Genomic DNA, 20,551 nt, shown 5'->3' on the forward strand with positions numbered 1-20,551 from the left:
CACTCTTCTTGAAAAGGCAATTCATTCAATTCCAGATACTAAATTTGTACAACAGTAATTTTTCTATCTTAGAGAAACAGCCCCCCCTCCCACTCCTTGAACCATGGATCTTGCTGTTGGTGGGGAGGCTTGTGTGCCTCAGTGATACAGATTTCTGTACCCTAGTTGCAACCGCGACGGAGGGATACCTGTTGAGAGGCCAGACAAACTTGTGGTTCCCAAAGAGGGACAGTGACAAGACAGCTTAGCTTTTCAGTAGTTGCAGGGTCAACAGTCTGGATAATTGACTGATCTGGCCTTGTAACACTAACCAAAACGGCCTTACTGTGCTGGTACTGCGAACAGCTGAAAGCAAGGGGAAAGTACAGCCGTAATTTTCCCTGAGGGCATGCAACTTTACTGTATGGTTACATGATGATGGCATCCTCTTGGGTAAAATATTCTGGGGGTAAAATAGTCCCTCATTCTGATCTCCAGGACATTGCTAACAGGAGAAAGAAAACTGGCGTTCTACAGATTGGAGCATGGAATGTTAGATCCCTTAAACGGACAAATAGGTAGGAAATTTAAAAAGGGAAATGGATAGGTTAAAGTTAGATATAGTGGGAATTAGTGAAGTTTGGTGGCATGAGGAACAAGACTTCTGGTCAGGTGACTACAGGGTTACAAATTCAAAATCAAATAGGGGTAATGCAGGAGTAGGTTTAATAATGAATAAAAAAATAGGAGTGTGATTAAGATACTACAATCAGCATAGTAAACACATTATTTTGGCCAAGATAGACACGAAGCCCATGCCTACCACAGTAGTACAAGTATATATGCCAACTAGCTCCACAGATGATGAAGAGATTGGTGAAATGTATGATGAGATAGAATAAATTATTCAGATAGTGAAGGGAGCAAAAATTTAATAGTCATTGGTGACTGGAATTTGATCCTAGGAAAAGGAAGAGGAGGAAACGTAGTAGGTGAATATGGAATGGGGGGTAAGGAATGAAATAGGAAGCCGCCTGGTAAAATTTGGCACAGAGCATAACTTAATCATAGATAACGCTTGGTTCAAGATTCATGAAAGAAGGTTATATACATGGAAGAGGCCTGGAGATACTGGAAGGTTTCAGATAGATTATATAATGGTAAGACAGAGATTTAGGAACCAGGTTTTAAATTGTAAGACATTTCCAGGGGCAGATGTGGACTCTGACCACAATCTATTGGTTATGAACTGTAGATTAAAACTGAAGAAACTGCAAAAAGATGGGAATTTAAGCAGATGGGACCTGGATAAACTGACAGAACCAGAGGCTGAGAGAGTTTCAGGGAGAGGATTATGGAACGACTGACAAGAATGGAGGAAAGAAATACAGTAGATAAAGAATGGGTAGTTATGAGAGATGAAATAGTGAAGGCAGCAGAAGATCAAGTAGGTAAAAAGATGAGGGCTAGTAGAAGTCCTTGGGTAACTGAAGAAGTATTGTATTTAATTGATGAAAGAAGAAAATATAAAAATGCAGTAAATGAAGCAGGCAAAAAGGAATACAAACATCTCACAAATGAGATTAATATCAAGTGCAAACTGGCTAAGCAGGGATGGCTAAGGGACAAATGTAAGGATGTAGAGGCATATATCACTAGGGGTAAGATAGATACTGCCTACAGAAAAGTTAAAGAGACATTGGGAGAAAAGAGAACCACTTCTATAAATATCAAGAGCTCAGATGGAGACCCAGTTCTAAGCAAAGAAGGAAAAGCAGAAAAGTGGAAGGAGTACATAGAGGGTCTATACAAGGGCAATGTACTTGAGGACAATATTATGGAAATGGAAGAGCATGTAGACAAAGATAAAGTGGGAGATACGATACTGCGTGAAGAGTTTGAAAGATCACTGAAAGATCTAAGTTGAAACAAGGCCACGGGAGTAGACAACATTCCATTAGAACTACTGATAGCCTTGGGAGAGCCAGCCCTGACAAAACTCTACCATCTGGTGAGCAAGATATACAGGGTGCTACAAAAAGGTATGGCCAAACTTTCAGGAGACATTCCTCACACACAAAGAAAGAAAATATGTTATGTGGACATGTGTCGGGAAACACTTACTTTCCATGTTGAGCTTATTTTATTACTTCTCTTCAAATCACATTAATCATGGAATGGAAACACACAGCAACAGAACGTACCAGCGTGACTTCAAATACTCTGTTATAGGAAATGTTCAAAATGTCCTCCGTTAGCAAGGATACATGCATCCACCCTCCGTCGCATGGAATCCCTGATGCGCTGATGCAGCATTGGAGAATGGCGTATTGAATCACAGCCATCCACAATCTGTATATTGAGCAAGCAGTAAAGGAAACAAAAGAAAAATTTGGAGTAGGTATTAAAATCCATGGAGAAGAAATAAAAACTTTGAGGTTCGCCGATGACATTGTAATTCTGTCAGAGACAGCAAAGGACCTTAAAGAACAGTTCAATGGAATGGACAGTGTCTTGAGAGGAGGACATAAGATGAACATCAACAAAAGCAAAATGAGGATAATGGCATGCAGTCGAATTAAATCAGGTGATGCTGAGGAAGTTAGATTAGGAAATGAGACACTTAAAGTAGTAAATGAATATTGCTATTTGGGGAGCAAAATGACTGATGATGCTTGAAGTAGAGAGGATATAAAATGTAGACTGGCAATGGCAAGGAAAGCGTTTCTGAAGAAGAGAAATATGTTAAGATCAAGTATAAAATGGTTCAAATGGCTCTGAGCACTATGGGACGTAACAGCTATGGTCATCAGTCCCCGAGAACTTAGAACTACTTAAACCTAACTAACCTGAGGACATCACACAACACCCAGTCATCACAAGGCAGAGAAAATCCCTTATCCCACCGGGAATCAAACCCAGGAACCCGGACGTGGGAAGCGAGAACGAAGATCAAGTATAGATTTAAATGCCAGGAAGTCATTTCTGAAAGTATTTGTGTGGAGTGCAGCCATGTATGGAAGTGAAACATGGATGGTAAATAGTTTAGACAAGAAGAGAATAGAAGCTTTTGAAATGTGGTGCTACAGAAGAGTGCTGTAGATTAGATGGTTAGACCACATAACTAATAAGGAGGTATTGAATAGAATTTGTGGCAAAACTTGACTAGAAGAAGGGATCAGTTGGTAGAACATGTTCTGAGGCATTAAGGGATCACCAATTTAGTGTTGAAGGATAGCGTGGAGGGTAAAAATTGTAGTGGGAGACCAAGAGATGAATACACTAAGCAGATTCAGAAGGATGTAGGTTGCAGTATGTAGAGGGAGATGAAGAAGTTTGCGCAGTATATAGTAGCATGGAGAGCTGCATCAAACCAGTCTGTGTACTGAAGCAACAACAACAGAGAAACAGTGCAGTAATGTTTCCCACTTTATATTTTAGATTTCATCTTTTATAACAGAGACTTATTTTTCATGGTAGTTTTAAGTTGACAGACACTAATGTTATCCTCTTTCTTCCCTAAGCATTTGAAAAACTTGGGTACTGTTTTGATTGTATACTTCAAGTCTGTAAGTGAAGATTTTGTTGCTTCATACTTGGCACATCAAAAGCTTGTATCTAAACTTGAGAATACACATAGATACAATTCTCTTCTTACATATTCATCATGTTTAAATAAAAGACTGTTTACTTATACACTTTACCTGGAAATATATGAAGCAGTGAGGTGTGATAGTTTGTCTTTGTCATTTGCACATAGATGAAATATTTAAACATGGAAATCAACCATCATCAGGAAAAAGCTAATCATGATTATTTAGATTCATGAGATGAAATGTTGTCAATACCGAGAGAAAGATTTAGTGAAATTAGCTGTATCATATTGAAATCTGTTATAAAAGTAGATGTAATAGATTAGACATTAATACATTAATGTATAAGTCTGAATGTTTTAAGTGGAGTGAAATTGGAAGAACTTTGTCAGTGTCCCATGCCACTGACTTATGCTTCTTAATACTTAAAACAGCCCAGAAAATTCTAAATGAGTCCACTTGAACAATAACCTGAAACAACAAAGAACATTTATTTCACAATTGCACATATCACCCGGTAAAACAACTCACAGCCATGTCTAATATTTGTTAATTTTGGTCAGTTGAGACAACATTCTCTCCATACACTCACACAGAGAGGTGAACGAAACCAGCTGTTAATGGTAGATTTTCTAATAGGTAAATTAACCAAATGTTTTCCATTGTATCTATGATATGTAACTCTTCCATGTGTTTGCATAGTTAGTGATGCCTCAGATCACTAACTTAAATATTTGAAAAATTGTGTTGAGTAGTAGTAGTAAGAAAGATATTTTGTCCAACTTCCTCAAAGCTCAATTTGGAATCAGCAGCACTTAACTGTGTACATTAATGTGTTGAGACACTCTGATCAGCTCTTGGCTAGTGTCACACCATCCCATCTCCACTATCTATAATGATGCTAGTGAATAATCTGTTTGTCACTTGAAAAATTAGCTTTGATGGTGGCTTCTAAATGGTCAATGACAAGTCAGCTATTGACATTTTGAGTATCTGTCATAGTAAACAGGTGTAAGAAGTGAACGTCTGTGTTGAGCATCTCTACTGAACATCACTGAGAGACCTGGGGTAAGTGTTTTCTGTTGTGATACGTTTGAGGAAAAAAAAATCAGCAAATGCATTGGGTTGCTTATGAAGAGGTTTAGAATTTTTTACAGTGTCATAGCGTACATTGATCAGCAAGAGCATTATGACTACCTACCTAATAGCTGGTATGTCCAAATTTGGCAGGGGTAACAGCGGGAACATATCACGGCATGGAAGCAGTGAAGCCTTGGTAGTTCACTGGAGGGACATGGCATCATGTCTCCACAAACGTGTCACGCAGTTCCCCCTCTGAGGGGGCGATCGTCTCTGACATCGCGTAAAATCACATCACAGATGTATCTGATCAGGTTCAGATCTGGCAAGTTGGGGGACTGTACATCAATTGTAACTTGCTACTGTGTTCCTCAAACCATTGCATTACATACCTGGCCTTATGTCATGGCACATTGTCTTGTTGAAAAATGTCTCTGCCATCGGGAAACATGATCCTCATGAAGAGAGGTATATGGATCTCAACCAGTGTATGATACTCCTTGGCCATCAAGGTACCTTCAGTGTCATTGGACTGCTGGATGCCCATGTGAATGTTCTCCACAGCATAATGGAGCCACCTGTCACTTGTCTCCATCGTGCAGCACTGGTGTCAAGTAGTTGTTCCCTTGGAAGGTGATGGATTTTTGCAATTCTGCTGGTGTAGTGAAGAAGATATGGGGTTTCATCACGCCTTGGTCACGTGCCCATGTTGTACTGATGTTATGGTATTATCATTGGCACATGCAGGGGTCATCGGCAGCAGAGGCCTATTGTTAGGAGAGTTTCGTGCACCGTGTGTTCAGATGCACTTGTACTCTGCCCAGCATTAAAGTCTGATTTAAGTTCTGCTACACTTTGCCACATGTCTGGTTTTACCAGCCTGCTCAGCCTACATAATCTGTAATGAGGGGTGGATACCCAATGTCTAGACGTGGTTTTACTATGGTTTGCCATGTGTTGAGGACTCTTACCACAGCACACCTCAAACACCTAATAGGTCTTGCTTTTTTCTAAATGCTTGTGTTAAGCCTCTGGGCCATCACAATCTGCCCATGGTTAGATTCAGATAAACTGCATGCATTCCCCATTCTACACACGGATAGCATGCTCACTGATACTGTAAGTACCATGCACGAGTGATGTGGAGATTGTGGTGTTTCAAAAGTCTAATCAGGAAACATCGCGTTTCTTTACAGCTTGAGTGATGCCAGGTAAGAAATGTTAATATACATATTTATTTATTTGTAGCATGTTAAGTGGACACTTGTTATTTAAAAAGATTTTGTTTCTTTTCTTTCGTGTCGAGCGTGGCAGCAAGATGATCCATTGGGGACTCCAGACATGGCGGACGACGAGAGCTAACCACTATTGCCGGCGGCTGGAAGAACCGTTGAAACATCGTGCTGACCATTATTAAAATTTGTTGTATTTTTTTTATTTTTTTTTATTTTATATATATATATATATATATATATATATATATATATATATATATATATATATATATATATATATATATATATATATATATATAAATGGAAAGGGAGTTCAATGTTGAAGGTGGAATGATAAAGTTTGTAATTGGATGTCAATTGGTTATCAACTGTTAAATAAACTTTGAGTTGGAAGTTAAAACAGTCAGTTGACTCTGTTGTTACAACATACATCATAAATATTACTTATGTGTGAAATTTGAAAAATTTATTAAAATTCAGGCTTCTTGAAGAGATTCTTGCAGAATTTTATCAGCAGTGTGGACGATCTTCAATAATTAACTAGTTTAAAGCTTTATTAATGAGAAGTCCACATGTATTGACATTTTGAAAATAATCGATACTGTGAAGTGTATAAAAATTCTGTTTTAAAACTTTATCGGCGATTGTGGTCAAGAAGATCAGTTTTAAAGCGAAATATTTCATTAAATGAGAACAAGATTGATTTTTTAGTGACATTAAGGAATTACTTAAGGAAAAATTAGGAGAATTTCAATAAATTCTGGCAAAGATATCAAGGAGGGTCAGACTGCACAATGAACATATAAAAACTCTGTGGCTTTGTTGAACTGTCAAAAAATTTTAATGAAAAAACTTTTGTACAACAGGGACTGGTGAATTTTGCTGCGTCTATCCTTATCTTCTAGGTTGAGTCTGCTACAGCTTAATGTTTTCTTTATGGGTTTTTCAAGTAACTGGGAAAAGAACTTATAATTTGATCTGTAGCAGACCGTTGGTACTGGGTACACGGTTAGGTTGTTGTGTAGCCTGTTGGTTTGCAGATTGCCTTTCTTTCCCCTGCTGCAGACATCATTGCGGAGTTGGTGCGACAGGATCAATGGTTCAGCCAGACGTGGTGACCGGTGAAAGGACACCAAACCTGGATAGAGTGCGGCAGTTATCGGAGTGCGGAACGGCTGAAGTCAAGACAGCCGATACAAATGCAGTGATGGGGAGGAAGAAACGCCACCGTCGATGTTGATAAAGAGTTTGTACAGGTTCAAGTTGTCGCTGTTCGCACTCGGCGGTGCCTGTTGCTGTGACGCCATTTGCAGCTGACGACACCGTAGCTGTGTAGCAGTTAGTGGTCGGCGACGCCCATTGCCGTAACACAGTTTGCAGCCAACGACACCTGTGTAGTAGTTAGCGATCATTGGCGCCTGTTGCCGTTGAGCCATTTGTAGCCGACGATGCCAGTGCAGAGTAGCTGCTTGTGGTCAGTGATGCCGTTACAGAGTCGCTGGTGGGAGACAGTGACGCAGTTGCAGTAGACTTGGGTTGCAGGCGACGAGGCCGGCAGCTCATCGTTGTCGCAGCGCAAGACAGAGTCGGTGAGTCATATTCATTATGGCAGTGTAATGCGAAGTGTGAGTGAGTGTATTAATTTGTAGAAGGTTAGGACCGAAGTGAGCACGGAACAACAGTATAACTTTGAGTCATTGTATTTGGGGGTTTTCGTTATAAAATGGAAACGCAAGAAGGTGAACCATTGATAACAGATGAAAGGGAGCAGGTCAAACAAGACCATAGGGAAGCCAGAAAGGAACACAGGGAAATTAGAAAAGAAATAATTGAACAATCGAAGCATGTGAACGAAAGGTGTGCACAGCTGGAGAAGGAAAATTTATCTGTAGCTACTCAGTCCGCAGGAATTAGTAGTATTTCAGGCTCTTTCAATGAAGTTAGATGATACAAAAACCGAATTGTCACAGTCTATGGACAGAATGAAAACTGAATTGTCGCAGTCCTTAGATAATAGTATAGATGCTTTGAAAGTGGAGATCGGTGGACAGATAAATGATATTAGAAAGGATAACAATACTTTCAGACAAGAAGTTACGGAACAGGTAACAAAAGTATCTTCTCAATTGCAAACACACATTCGTGAGTCTAGGGAAGAAAAAGATAAGCTGATACAAGATATACATAAGCTTTTGGAAGATTTTGCTAGTCTGAAATCAAATCTCTTCACCGATCTTGAAACTAACAACAATGATTTAAGAGAAGAGATTCAAAACATTGTTAAAGTTACCAGTGATGAATTTACTGATTCTCTGGAGGAAGTTAAATTTCTTATAAACAACATACAGGAAGAAAAATTATCTCAGATTACAAGTGAATTAGAAAAGGAAGAACAAGAACTCTCTTCTCTTAAGCAACGAATAGAGAGGAATGAAATAGAATTAAACGAGTCTCAGCAAAGAGAATCTTTTGAACGATGTGGGTTGGAGAGACTTTGTGCAGAAACAAACGAGACAATTAGAACTGATCGTAATTTAGATTTTGTAGTGGACATTAACCGTGATGTAACTAGCGATGGATTGTCCGTGTTACCTCCTGGAGGACAACGGGAAGAGACTTCAGGTGCTAGCTCAAAAGCATGAGATAAAATAATATTAGATGAAAATCCCATACAGTATAATACCTCTGTAGGGAGCACGGAGAATCCACACGTAAATGGAAAAGAACCTATGGTTATTCCTTGTACTAAAGTATTGTGGGAAGAAATTCGGATTGGAAATAGTGGTCAGTTATTGAACCGGTTTCCTGGTTTTCAACCCGAAGGCTCAGTACAGCCCATTGTGTTTATAAAAACATTTGAGGATGCTTTACCTTGAACGTGGGATAGTAAGAAAAGAATTAGCTTTGTGGTAGGCCATCTGGAAGGAGAAGCTGCTGAATGGGGCGTATTAAATGCTAAATATTTTTGTCATTGGGAGGATTTTGTCTACCACTTTAAGGAAAAATATTGGTGAGAAGTGGAGCAACAAAAGTTAACGTTAGAATTATTGTATCCGGCCCCTTACAATCGTAGTTGGGGAGGATTCCGAAAATACTTCAAGTGGCATTTAACAAGAGTAAAGTTTTTAGATGAACCTATCAATGAAGAATATCTCATTAAGCTGTTAATAAGTCGCATGCCAACATATGTAAAAGAGAAATTAATAGGGAGAGAATGGGGAAGAGTAAGTAGTATTTTAAGATACTTAGAACAATTAGATATTTTAACTAAATCCCGTGAAGATGACAGGTTAAGATTTTTGAGAGATAATTTTAGGTGAGGAAATAATTCAGGTGGTGGTTCAGGAGAACTTTGTAATTCACATTATTGCCAAGTAAAGTTACCTTACCCATCTATTAACAATAACAGTCATAATGTTAGGGCTTACAACAACAATAATAATAGCAATCCAAATTTTTGTAACAATAATGAGGAGAATGATGGAAAAAGGAGAGAAAAAATTCATAGAAAACAGGAAGAAAAGTCGTCTGAAATTCAGGAATACCCTGTAGGGGCAGTAGTGATAGAAAATGTGGGAAATGAGGAATGTCTTTCGATGGGGGCCATATTGAGAGACAAATAAGATCTAAATATCGGTCCAAAAGGCTAGGAATAATAAATTTAAAGGAGGAAAGGGACCTCATGGAAGAATTATTGGAAGAAACTGAGATCATAGAAAGAGGTGATGTTAGAAAACCATTCATCCAAGGGCATATAAATGGGGAAAGAGTCACCATGATGATTGATTGCAGCAGTGAAGTCTGTGTAATAGATGAAGCATATTTTAGAGATAGGGAAGAAAACCTGATATGACCAAAACTTCCTGTAACGAGTGTCAAGATAGTAGGAATTACAGGCGGACATGGACAAAATGTAAAGCTAGAGGTGTGGATTTCTTTTGTAATTGCAGGTTTTACATTTTACCAAAACTTTTTGGTAGTTCCTAAGATGAATATACCCATTCTTTTGGGATTAGATTGGTTAAATAACCATGGGATTATTCTAGATTTAGAGAAAGAGTTTATGATATGCACTGTACAGAGTAAGCGTTTTGACTCTCAGTTTTGCAAAGGTGAACTTGAGGATGTGCAGAATGTAGAGAAAGCACACCTATGTGCGGTCACAGACATACCAGATAATGATAAGGAACTACTAGAACAAAGTAATGAAAATCATTTCGAAAAGAAATTAAAAGAGAATGATTATTTATCACCAACAGAAAAAACACAATTAGTAGACTTGTTGGTAAAATATAAGGAAGTTTTCTCCGATAAACCTGCTCGTATAGCAGGGTATGAATGCAAACTTAAGATTAAAGATAATAAGCCTTTCTTTAAGAAACCGTATCCCATACCTGTAGCCATTAAACCAGCTGTATCTCTCTAACTTAAAAAGATGATAGATCAGGACATTATTGAAAGATCTCAAAGCCAATTTAATAACACGATTTTAGTGGTAAAAAAGGCAGACAGCAGTGTGAGATTAGTTTCAGATGCACGGACACTGAATCGAGTGATTGAAATGGAATGAGATCGTCCCTTACCTATGGAAGAAGTGTTGGCCAGATTAAAAGGGGGGAAGTACACCAGTAAAATGGATTTAACTGCTGGATATTGGCAAGTAAAATTCCATCCAGATTCTAGGCCATATACTGCATTTTTATTTGAGGGCAGGTCATTCCAATTCAAAGTTTTACCATTTGGTCTTAACGTATCGCTATAGGTATTTATGAGGGCATTGGATTTAGCTCTTGGAGATGAGTTAACACAGAAAATCATACTATATGTGGATGATTTGTTAGTAATTTCTGATAATTGGGAAGAACACAGAGAATTATTGGAAAAGGTATTTGATAAGTTTAAACAAAGCGGAATAACACTTAAGTTAGCTAAATCCACATTTGGTAGCAAGGAAGTTAAATTTCTAGGTCATATAATTGATGATAAGGGGATTAGACCTGACCTGAGTAGAGCAGAGGCTATAGCGTGATGTCCCTATCCGCAAGATAAAAAACAATTAAAATCCTTTCTAGGAATGGTAAATTTTTTAGAAAGTTCATGTCAGGAGACTGTATAATTAACCTATGTATTACAATTTTGCTTAAACAAAAGACACCCCAGCGTAAGAGTGATAAAGAGAAGGAAGCTATTGACAATATCACAAAAAATTTAGTATTTTCAGGGTTACTGTACCACCCAGACTTTAATGAAGAATTTAAAATGAGTACAGATGCCTCGAATTACAGGATAGCATGTGAGGTTTTTCAAGGAGATTTTGGGAAGGATTCAAAGGATCACTGTAGTATAGCATTCGCTAGTTGCACACTGAATGAGCACGAATGAAACTACAGAGTAACAGAAAAAGAGGCCTTAGCTGTTGTGTGGAGTTTCTAAAGGATTAGATATTTATTAGCAGGAAATAAAACCATAATATATACAGATCATCAGGCACTTACATTCCTGATGAAAAGTAAATTATTACATCAACAACTAATGAGGTGGATGTTAGCTCTAAAAGAATTTAATTTCGAAGTAGTATATATATAAGGTTCACAGAATACAGTATCTGATGCTTTGTCAAGACTGCTGGTAGGAACTGAAGAGTATCTGGAAAGGTTAAACAACAACACACAAATTAGGATCTATTTCCTTAAACAAGGGGACAGTAATAAAGGGATTAAAAAGTTAGTTAAGCGAATAATGGAGGAACAAGAATTAGATGAGAATTTAAAAGCAATAATACAAGCTTTAAGAAATCATACTCTGGTATCTGGTAAGAAACGTTACTGGTTACTTTGTAATGAGATCTTGTATTGGGGGAGTGATAAGGAACAAGGTAGATGGAAGATTTGTGCATCCTCTCACATAACTGAACAACTTATTGAATACATACACCAAGGTTAAGGACACTGTGGTATTAGAAAATGTCTGATGCATATGATCAGACAATATTATTTTAGGAATATGGGAAGAATAACAAGAAAAATAATCGGTGTATGCAAGTTATGCCAAAAGGTGAAAGAAACGGCACCAGCCTTACATTACTGTATGTACCCTATAATTCCAGATAGGTTACTAGACCTCGTAGCTGTGGATCTCCTAGGATCCCTTCTGACTGGAAAAGGAAAACAGAGATATATTTTTTGATGGTTGATTGTTGATCAAAATACGTTCGGTTATATCCACTTCACACAGCAAATGCACATAACCTGAGTAGATGCATTGAAAGAGATTATGTAGTAAAAGTGGGTGTTCCGAAGAGAATATTGTCAGATAATGAGAGTCAGTTTACAAGTAAAATCTTGAGAACAATTATGGAGAAATTTAATATTCTCCACATTAGAACTTCAAAATATTACCCTCGAAGTAACCCGGCAGGGAGGGTAATCCAAGAAATCGTATGACTTTATAGAGTGCAGTGTGCACATAAACATTCAAAGTGGCCTGAGATACTAACTGAATTTGAATGATTGTTAAATGAGTTGCCTTATATTAGTACAGGGGTAGTGCCCTTGGAAGTGATGAAAAAGGAGGTGTTATGAGAACCATTATTACATCTTTTACCATGGCCTGAAAATAACAGCCCCCCCTGTAGATATGAATCAATATAATGTGAGGAAAAAACTCGAAGGCAGTGCATAAAAAAAGACTACAGCGGTATAATCAGGATGCAAAAGTACCCCAGTTTAATAATGGAGAAAAGGTTATGGTTAAGACACATATTAAGAGTTCCAAGAGTAATAAACAAGTTGCAAAATTTTTTCATATTTATCAGGGTCCATGGGAGGTTATAGATAGTCCCCATCCCAAAGTATTACATTTATACAACCCCTTAAGTAAGAAAGAGAAGAGGACTTATAACGTGACACAAGTTAGAAAATATCGGGAGATTAGAGAACAATAACCTCAGGAGTTATGCTGGTTTTTAGTTGATGCAGTGATCACAGGGTTCAAGCTGTGACAGTGGTTATTTTACGACAACCTTCCTCATTTTCTATCTTATTCAAATGATCTAAGAATAAAGCAGATAGTTTTGATGCCCACTGTAATCAATTTGAGGATGAAATCTAGAGAAAGACCATTACAATAATCAAAGTTTACAGTACATAGATTATTTATCTATAAATTCCATTTAATAATTACATATTTCTGTTGAAATATGTTTATTGACTTGTAAGGAAAGATTATTTCTATGTTTTATGAACCAAATAGAATGCAATAAGGGTGTGTTTATATTGTTGTTTGTAGGGGGGGGGGGGGGGGGGGGAGGTATAATACGACACATTAAATGCACACATTACACTTACACACACAGACACACACACACACACACACACACACACACACACACACACACACACACGCACACACACAGATAATAACTCACCTAAGGAAGGGTTAAGTTAGTAGGGATTCATCATTTTAAGAGGATTGAATATCATATCCTATGTACGAGAAGGTAAAACGTGTCAAGCAAAGAGGTTCTGGATAAATAATAATATACGAGAGAGAGCGAGAGAAAAGGAATGGATACCTCGGGATAACAGACAGAAATAAAATCTATTAAAGGATAAGCAGTAAATAGAAGTTAACCATCCAGAATGCGAAAACTAAATGACGAGTGAACTTTAATGAAGCATTAATAATATTACAGAGGGTGTAGGAGAGTGATTATAATAATTTGAAGTTGCTAACTTGTGGTGTTTTAATTAGAAGGAAATATGGGTTTTACTAGCCTCACTTTAGTGTAATCCCTTCTCTTGGTACATAGTACCCAGGTATTGCTATGAAGCTTTTCAGCAATGGCAAACACATATAGAGGAAATTGTTTTGTCATTGGGACTAAGGTTTGTTCAGGGAATGACTGGTAAGTATACTCTGGGATGACACCTAACTGGAATATGGTGATCATTGGGGCCTTGGGCACCTGTTCAGGGAACAGGGCAGTAATCAACTCCAATTAGCAAAAAGAAACCCATCAGAGCAATTGGAAGTAGGAGGATGTTAAGATGGTTGTATATACTTAATGAAATTAAAGTTTGACTCTGATAACTAGTAAGAGCATTCTCAAATGATAGTTTATAAAGTTCATATAGGGAGTGTGATAATACACATTATTCAAACCCTTGGGATAAAACCAGTAAACTTGTATTAATTTACAATATTAAAGAAACTGTAAAGAGTTCGTATCCATAGAGGATCAGATACCACATCTCTCCAAAACGTATCACAATATATATTTATAAATCAAGATAAAATTATGAAAAACTTAAACATAAATCGGTAGAAATAAATAACGTGGAAACACAGTAAAATTTCATTAATAGAAGGTATCTTGGTAGTAACTAATGATTACGATATTATGAAAGAATAAATATCATGAAAAGTTACTGAAAATCTGATCTGTAAGTAATTAATAGAGTTCCAGTAGATAAGATGGATCTGTATAATATAAGTTGATAAACTACTTGTATTAAACAAAAAAGATAAAACGCTGTAATCTGTTATAAAATAATGTTGTTTTTAAGAGTAATCACCATAATGGGTGACAATTAAATTTAAGAGCTTAAAAACTTAGAATGACTTTTAGTCTAACTATTTATTACTAAAATGACTAACAAGGAACTTACCTAAAGGAGACTACTATGTAGTCTGAAATATTTTCTTCGAATATTCTTAAAAGGAGTAATATGAACGATTCCCATGAATGTCTGGTAGGGAATGGTACAAAAAAAGAATAGATGTACATATATATGAAAACTAAAATTATGCTTATAGTCAATATTAAGAGGTTTAAGAGGACTAAAGGAAAAGATGTTAATAAACTTTGGAAAAGAAAAACTTGAGTGTATACAAAAATGAACTGGAACAATTAATTATAAAGTAAATGAATTATGTCTAACTTAATAGTAACATTTTAAGATTAATATGAGAAAATAATAGGTTTAGTAGACCTGGAGTCACTCAGCTTGTGGTGGGGATATGTGGTGTTTCAAAAGTCTAATCAGGAAACATCGCGTTTCTTTACCGCTTGAGTGACGCCAGGTAAGAAATGTTAATATACATATTAATTTATTTGTAGTATGTTAAGTGAAGACTTGTTATTTAAAAAGATTTTGTTTCTTTTCTTTCATGTTGAGCGTGGCAGCAAGACAATCCAGTGGGGACTCCAGACGTGACAGACGATGAGAGCTAACCTCTATTGCATCGTAGTTGATGGCTGGCGGCTGGAAGATACATTGAAACATTATCCTAACCATTATTAAAATATGTTGTATGTTTTTTTTAAAAAAATGAAAAGGGAGTTCAATGTTGAAGGTGGAAAGTTTGTAATTGGATGTCAATTGGTTATCAACTGTTAAATAAACTTTGAGTTGGAACTTAAAACAGTCAGTTGACTCTGTTGCTACGACATACATTGTAAATATTACTTATGTGTGAAATTTGAAAATTTTATTAAAATTCAGATTTCTTGAAGAGATTCTGGCAGAATTTTATCAGGAGTGTGGACGATCTTTAATAATTAACTAGTTTAAAGCTTTATTAATGACAAGTCCACACGTATTGACATTTTGAAAATAATCGATACTGTGAAGTGTATTAAAAGTCTGTTTTAAAACTTTATCGGCAATTGTGGTCAAGAATATTTTGTTAAATGAGAACAAGATTGATTCTTTAGTGACATTAATGAATTATTTAAGGAAAAATTAGGAGAATTTCAATTTATACTGGCAAAGATATCATGGAGGGTCAGACCATACAACGGACATATAAAAACTCTGTGGCTTTGTTGAACTGTCAAAAAAGTTTTATGAAAAAACTTTTGTACAACAGAGACTGGTGAATTTTGCTGTGTCTATCCTTATCTTCTAAGTTGAATCTGCTACAGTTTAATGTTTTCTTTATGGATTTTTCAAGTAACTGGGAAAAGAACTTATAATTTGATCTGTGGTGGACCGTCAATATTGGGTACATGGTTAGGCTGTTGTGAAGCCTGTTGGTTTGCAGATTGCCTTTCTTTCCCCTGCTGCAGACATTGTTGCTGAGTTGCTGCAACAGGATTGGCAGTTCAGCGCATGATGCTGCTGTCACCTGTGTGGGTTTATATGATAATAAGATATTGCTCATAATGTTCTTGCTGGTCAGTGTAAGTCTTAATTAGTGTCACCATGATAGTAATGGTAAAACAATACCAGTTTCAAAACCGGCTTAATTTGGTACCACTATCCTATGATACCCATTATTATTGGTAGATTAGTATAACAAAACTAATACTGTATATCAACCATGCCCTTGTTTTTCACATCAGTACATAATAATATTCCCACATCCAGAAATCACAGATTTTGTAATAGACTCATCTAACCTACTTTTCAGTTACACTGTTACATTTGTATAGGTCTCAACTGTCTCATGTTTGCGGACTGTGTCAGACAGTAATCGCTATGTTATAAAATAGTTAATTTGAACATTACATGTATTTTATTATCTTTCGAGCTCACTCTACATGGTAGTTGACAATCATTAGGATCATACATAAGTGTCAGTGTGTGTGAGCCATAGGCATTAGTGTCCTCCAATTCCTCTTGCCTGCTCAGTGAAGGACTTTTTTTTTTTGTATTGTTTGTTGATGCAATACTAATCCTTGATCGTGTAAACTAACCATTTTCATTTCTTAGAAACACAAGTCATTAAAACTTCCTATTTTATATTAGGTTTCTTTTGTAATAAGAATAATAGATTGTCATTGTACTTCTAAGTTGACAGACACTAGCACTTATGACAAAGTAAGCTGGGATCTTTTTACTTCCTCTTTTGTTTTGCCATCTGCCTCCTGAAAATAATTTTATTTTCATTTTTGCCTGATTACCTTTAACATACATGAGTATAATCTGCATTTCTATAAAAGAGAAAGGTTGGCCCTTAGTCTTAAAGAATATACCACCAGGTCTAATTTTGTGCTTAGTTTTATACATGTAATTAATTTCCTAATTTATTTTAACTATTCCTGGCTAATACTTTTGTGATAGGGTGAAATCAATAATTGTTTTGTGACTTAAATTTTATTGTTAATTTATAACCAAATATAAATTCTGTAATAATTATAAACATTTGGAAGAACTATTACTAAGATTCCTAAAGTATTTATTTGGGTCTATTTGAAAATATATTAGCAAAGCCAGCCCTTAATTAATTCCAAAGTAATTACCAGGTTTGTTAAAAATATAGTTTGTATAACTATGAGGGTAAACCCAAAAGTAAGGTCTCCAATTTTTTTATAAGTACATGGACCTGTTTATTTCTACAATGCTTTACATCAGTTTACAGCTTGAACATTGAGCTAATTTTCGACATATTCACCATTTCTGTCGATGCATTTTTGTGGATGCTGTGGCAGTTTTTGTATGCCCATGTCATACCAGCTTGCCAGCATGCTGTTCGGAAAGTTATGAACCTCTTCTTTCACTAAATTCCTTTCTGGCCAAATGTTCTTTTAACCTAGGGAACAGGTGATAGTCTCTGGTCCCAAGTCAGGACTATAGTGTGCATGGGTGATTATGTTCCACTGAAACTGTTGCAGGAGAGCAACAGTTTGTTGAACGATGTGTGGGTGAGTGTTGTCATGGAGAATGTGTATGCCCTTGCTTAACATTCCTCTTCTCCAGTTTTAAATTGCTCATTTGAGTTTTTTCAGAGTGTGTCAATGTTAACTGTGATCCCAGCAATTCAACTTTGATGACGAGGTGAAAGAAGAGGTTCATAACTTTCTGAACAGCATGGCGGCAAGCTGGTTTGACATGGGCATACAAAAACTGCCACAGCATCTACAAAAATGCATCGTCAGAAATGGTGATTATGTTGAAAAATAGCTAAATGTTCAAGCTGTAAACTGATGTAAACCATTGTAGAAATAAACGGGTCTATGTACTTATAAAAAAAAAATAGGAGACCTTACTTTCAGGACTACCCTCATATATGTGTTAATGTTATTATTGAAACAAATGTTTTGGCCTAACCCTTGTAATACAAGAAACTGTTAGGAAGAAGGAATTTTTCTGTATATTCAGTTAATTGAATGAGTTATGTTTTAATTGTAATTGCTGTACTTTAAGCATCAAAGAATGTATAGGTTCAGTACCTATTATTGTGAGGATATATGAAGGCCTGATTTTTGGTCTTGAGTCAGTCAGTCCACGGATGAGTTTTTGATGAGAAAACTGTACTGGTCAGATCAACAACAATGCATTAACTTAACCATCAAATAAGTGTAACACAAATAGGCCATGTGTTAAAACAAATACAGTGTCTGTTCAATAGTGTCACATGTACCGCACTATTCTGCAAGAACTGTGTGATTGGGTTTTTACTGCTCATAGATGTTCAACGGTAAACTATTGTAGCAGTATGCTGACATGTGTCTGCAGACTATTAATGAAGCTTATTGAAAGTTAATCAATGGTGAATTGGCCATATAACTGTGTAATATTGATGAGTTGTCAACAGTGAAAGTAAAGAACTGTGAAAAGCAACTGTGCAAGTGTCGGCTACATCATTTACAATATACAACCCCTATATACAATATACAACACCTCATTTTTCTGCCGAGGACTATCAACAAAGAAATAAAGCAGGCGAATGGCACATATGGTGCCCTTCTGGGTGAGGGCTATTATATTTGGGCACAATAAATTAGGACTCACGAAGTATGAACAGTGAACTCAAGAATGATTTAAAATACAGTGGTTTTAATGTAGGAGGTGCAACAGCCAATCAGCACTTGGGTTTCATGGCCACAGTATGACAGCATTCAATCAGTGAGTGGGTTCTATGTAAGCAGCCACTGAGTACAGGAGCAGCTAATCAGTACGCAGTTGGACACAGCCAACTGAGATAAAAAACGCACATAACTGAAAAAATTACAACTTGCAGCAGCCATGCAGACAACAAATCAGGATGACAACTGCAGCAGCAGCAGCAGGAGACAAGTGAATAAAAATAAGATAATTTATAGCAAAAGCCCTTTATATTAAGTGATACATCATGAGTGGCTTTAATGAACAAGACAGTGGGATGGAGGAGAATCAACAACAGTAGAGTAATGCGATTGATAACAAAGCTGTAGAGGTTAAGTTTTAAATGAACAGAATGACTTAATGGGGACTGGTTTGAAGGACAATAGTTTTTACAGGAAACTGGAAATGATGTTAATGCAAATTATGAGTAGTATGAGTAATATAAGTATGAAAGAAGATGTTAGTAGATTGGGAAATAGCATAAAGAAAATTGTACATGATACTAAAGAGAAATTGACATTAATGAGTAGTAAATGTGTAGAAGAGAGAGAGAAACCTTGTGATGACTGTAGTAGGAGGATGGTGGCTTCCGAGAAATTTTGTGCTGAAAGTAGGGGTAAACTTGGGAACCAAATCGGCCAGATTAAAAATGATTTAGAAACGGAAGTAGAAACCAAGTGTGCAGTAGTGGTAGAGGAAAAACTGGTAAAAGTAAATGAAAATGTAGATTCAAAATTGACTGCAATGGAGATAAACATGGAAGAGGTATAAAACCTAAAGCACAGAGAAAGTGGCAGTGGGTCTAATTCTGACAGTAGTTGTAATGATGATAGCAATGATGAACCAGTAGTGATGAGCACAAGGTATTTCAATTTATCATTGATAATGCCAGCAATGTGTTAAGTAAAGGAAGATTAAAGGAGGATAATGTTAGGCCTAATGAAGAGTCAGAGTTTAATGACAATGGTAACGGGGAAGAGGACCATGCTATCTGTCATTTGACTGTGTCTGATAATTGTTTTGGTAAGAAGGACGATGGTTTTTCCTGGGAAAGGATTAATGAGGATTTGTTGTCTGAAGATCACATGGTAAGTAAAAGAGAAGTGTGGCACTCTGTAATAAAAGTGTGGCACCCTGTAATAACAGCATGTGTACAAGTTGTACATGTTAAGTGTTTACTGGACAGTGGTAGTGATTTGAATGGCATTTCACAGGCATTTTTTGAGTCTATTAAGAACACAGAGGGTATAGTAGTGATGCATGTTTCTGGAATAAAAATTATTGATGCTACTGGTAACCAATCACTGAGTGTGAAACGAGAGTTACTATTAACTGTGGAATTGGCAGCACAGCTGTTGGGGTGCAATTTCTTGGTGATTCAAAATATCAGCATTGATGTAATATTTGGGACTAATTTCTTGTGCAAATAGCAAGTAGGGGGTTCAACATACTGTATTGGATTCATTATGTGGTGATAATGCTTACCTCAGCTGTCCGTCTCATTTTTTGTGTTTCCTGAGGCAGTCAAGCTCTTCTCCTATCCTATCTGTAGTTTATAAGTGGATCAGAGACATTCTATCTTCAACTTTCGTGTGATTTTGTACAGCAGGATACTTTAGGATAGGAATATTTTAGAAAAAGTTTCTCCAGTGTTATCTATGTATATTGTATTGTGTTAGTGATAAGTAATGGAATCATAAGAGGATGTAAGGAAAGGCAAAAAACAGCAGTGGCATTTGGCAAACATTTATGAGATACTGTGTTTATTCTGGTTTTATGAAATATGATGGAAGTAAACTGTTGTCATGGTTAAAGAATTTCTGTCAAACAA

Source organism: Schistocerca cancellata, chromosome 4, assembly GCF_023864275.1.
Source record: "Schistocerca cancellata isolate TAMUIC-IGC-003103 chromosome 4, iqSchCanc2.1, whole genome shotgun sequence".
Taxonomy (NCBI): domain Eukaryota; kingdom Metazoa; phylum Arthropoda; class Insecta; order Orthoptera; family Acrididae; genus Schistocerca; species Schistocerca cancellata.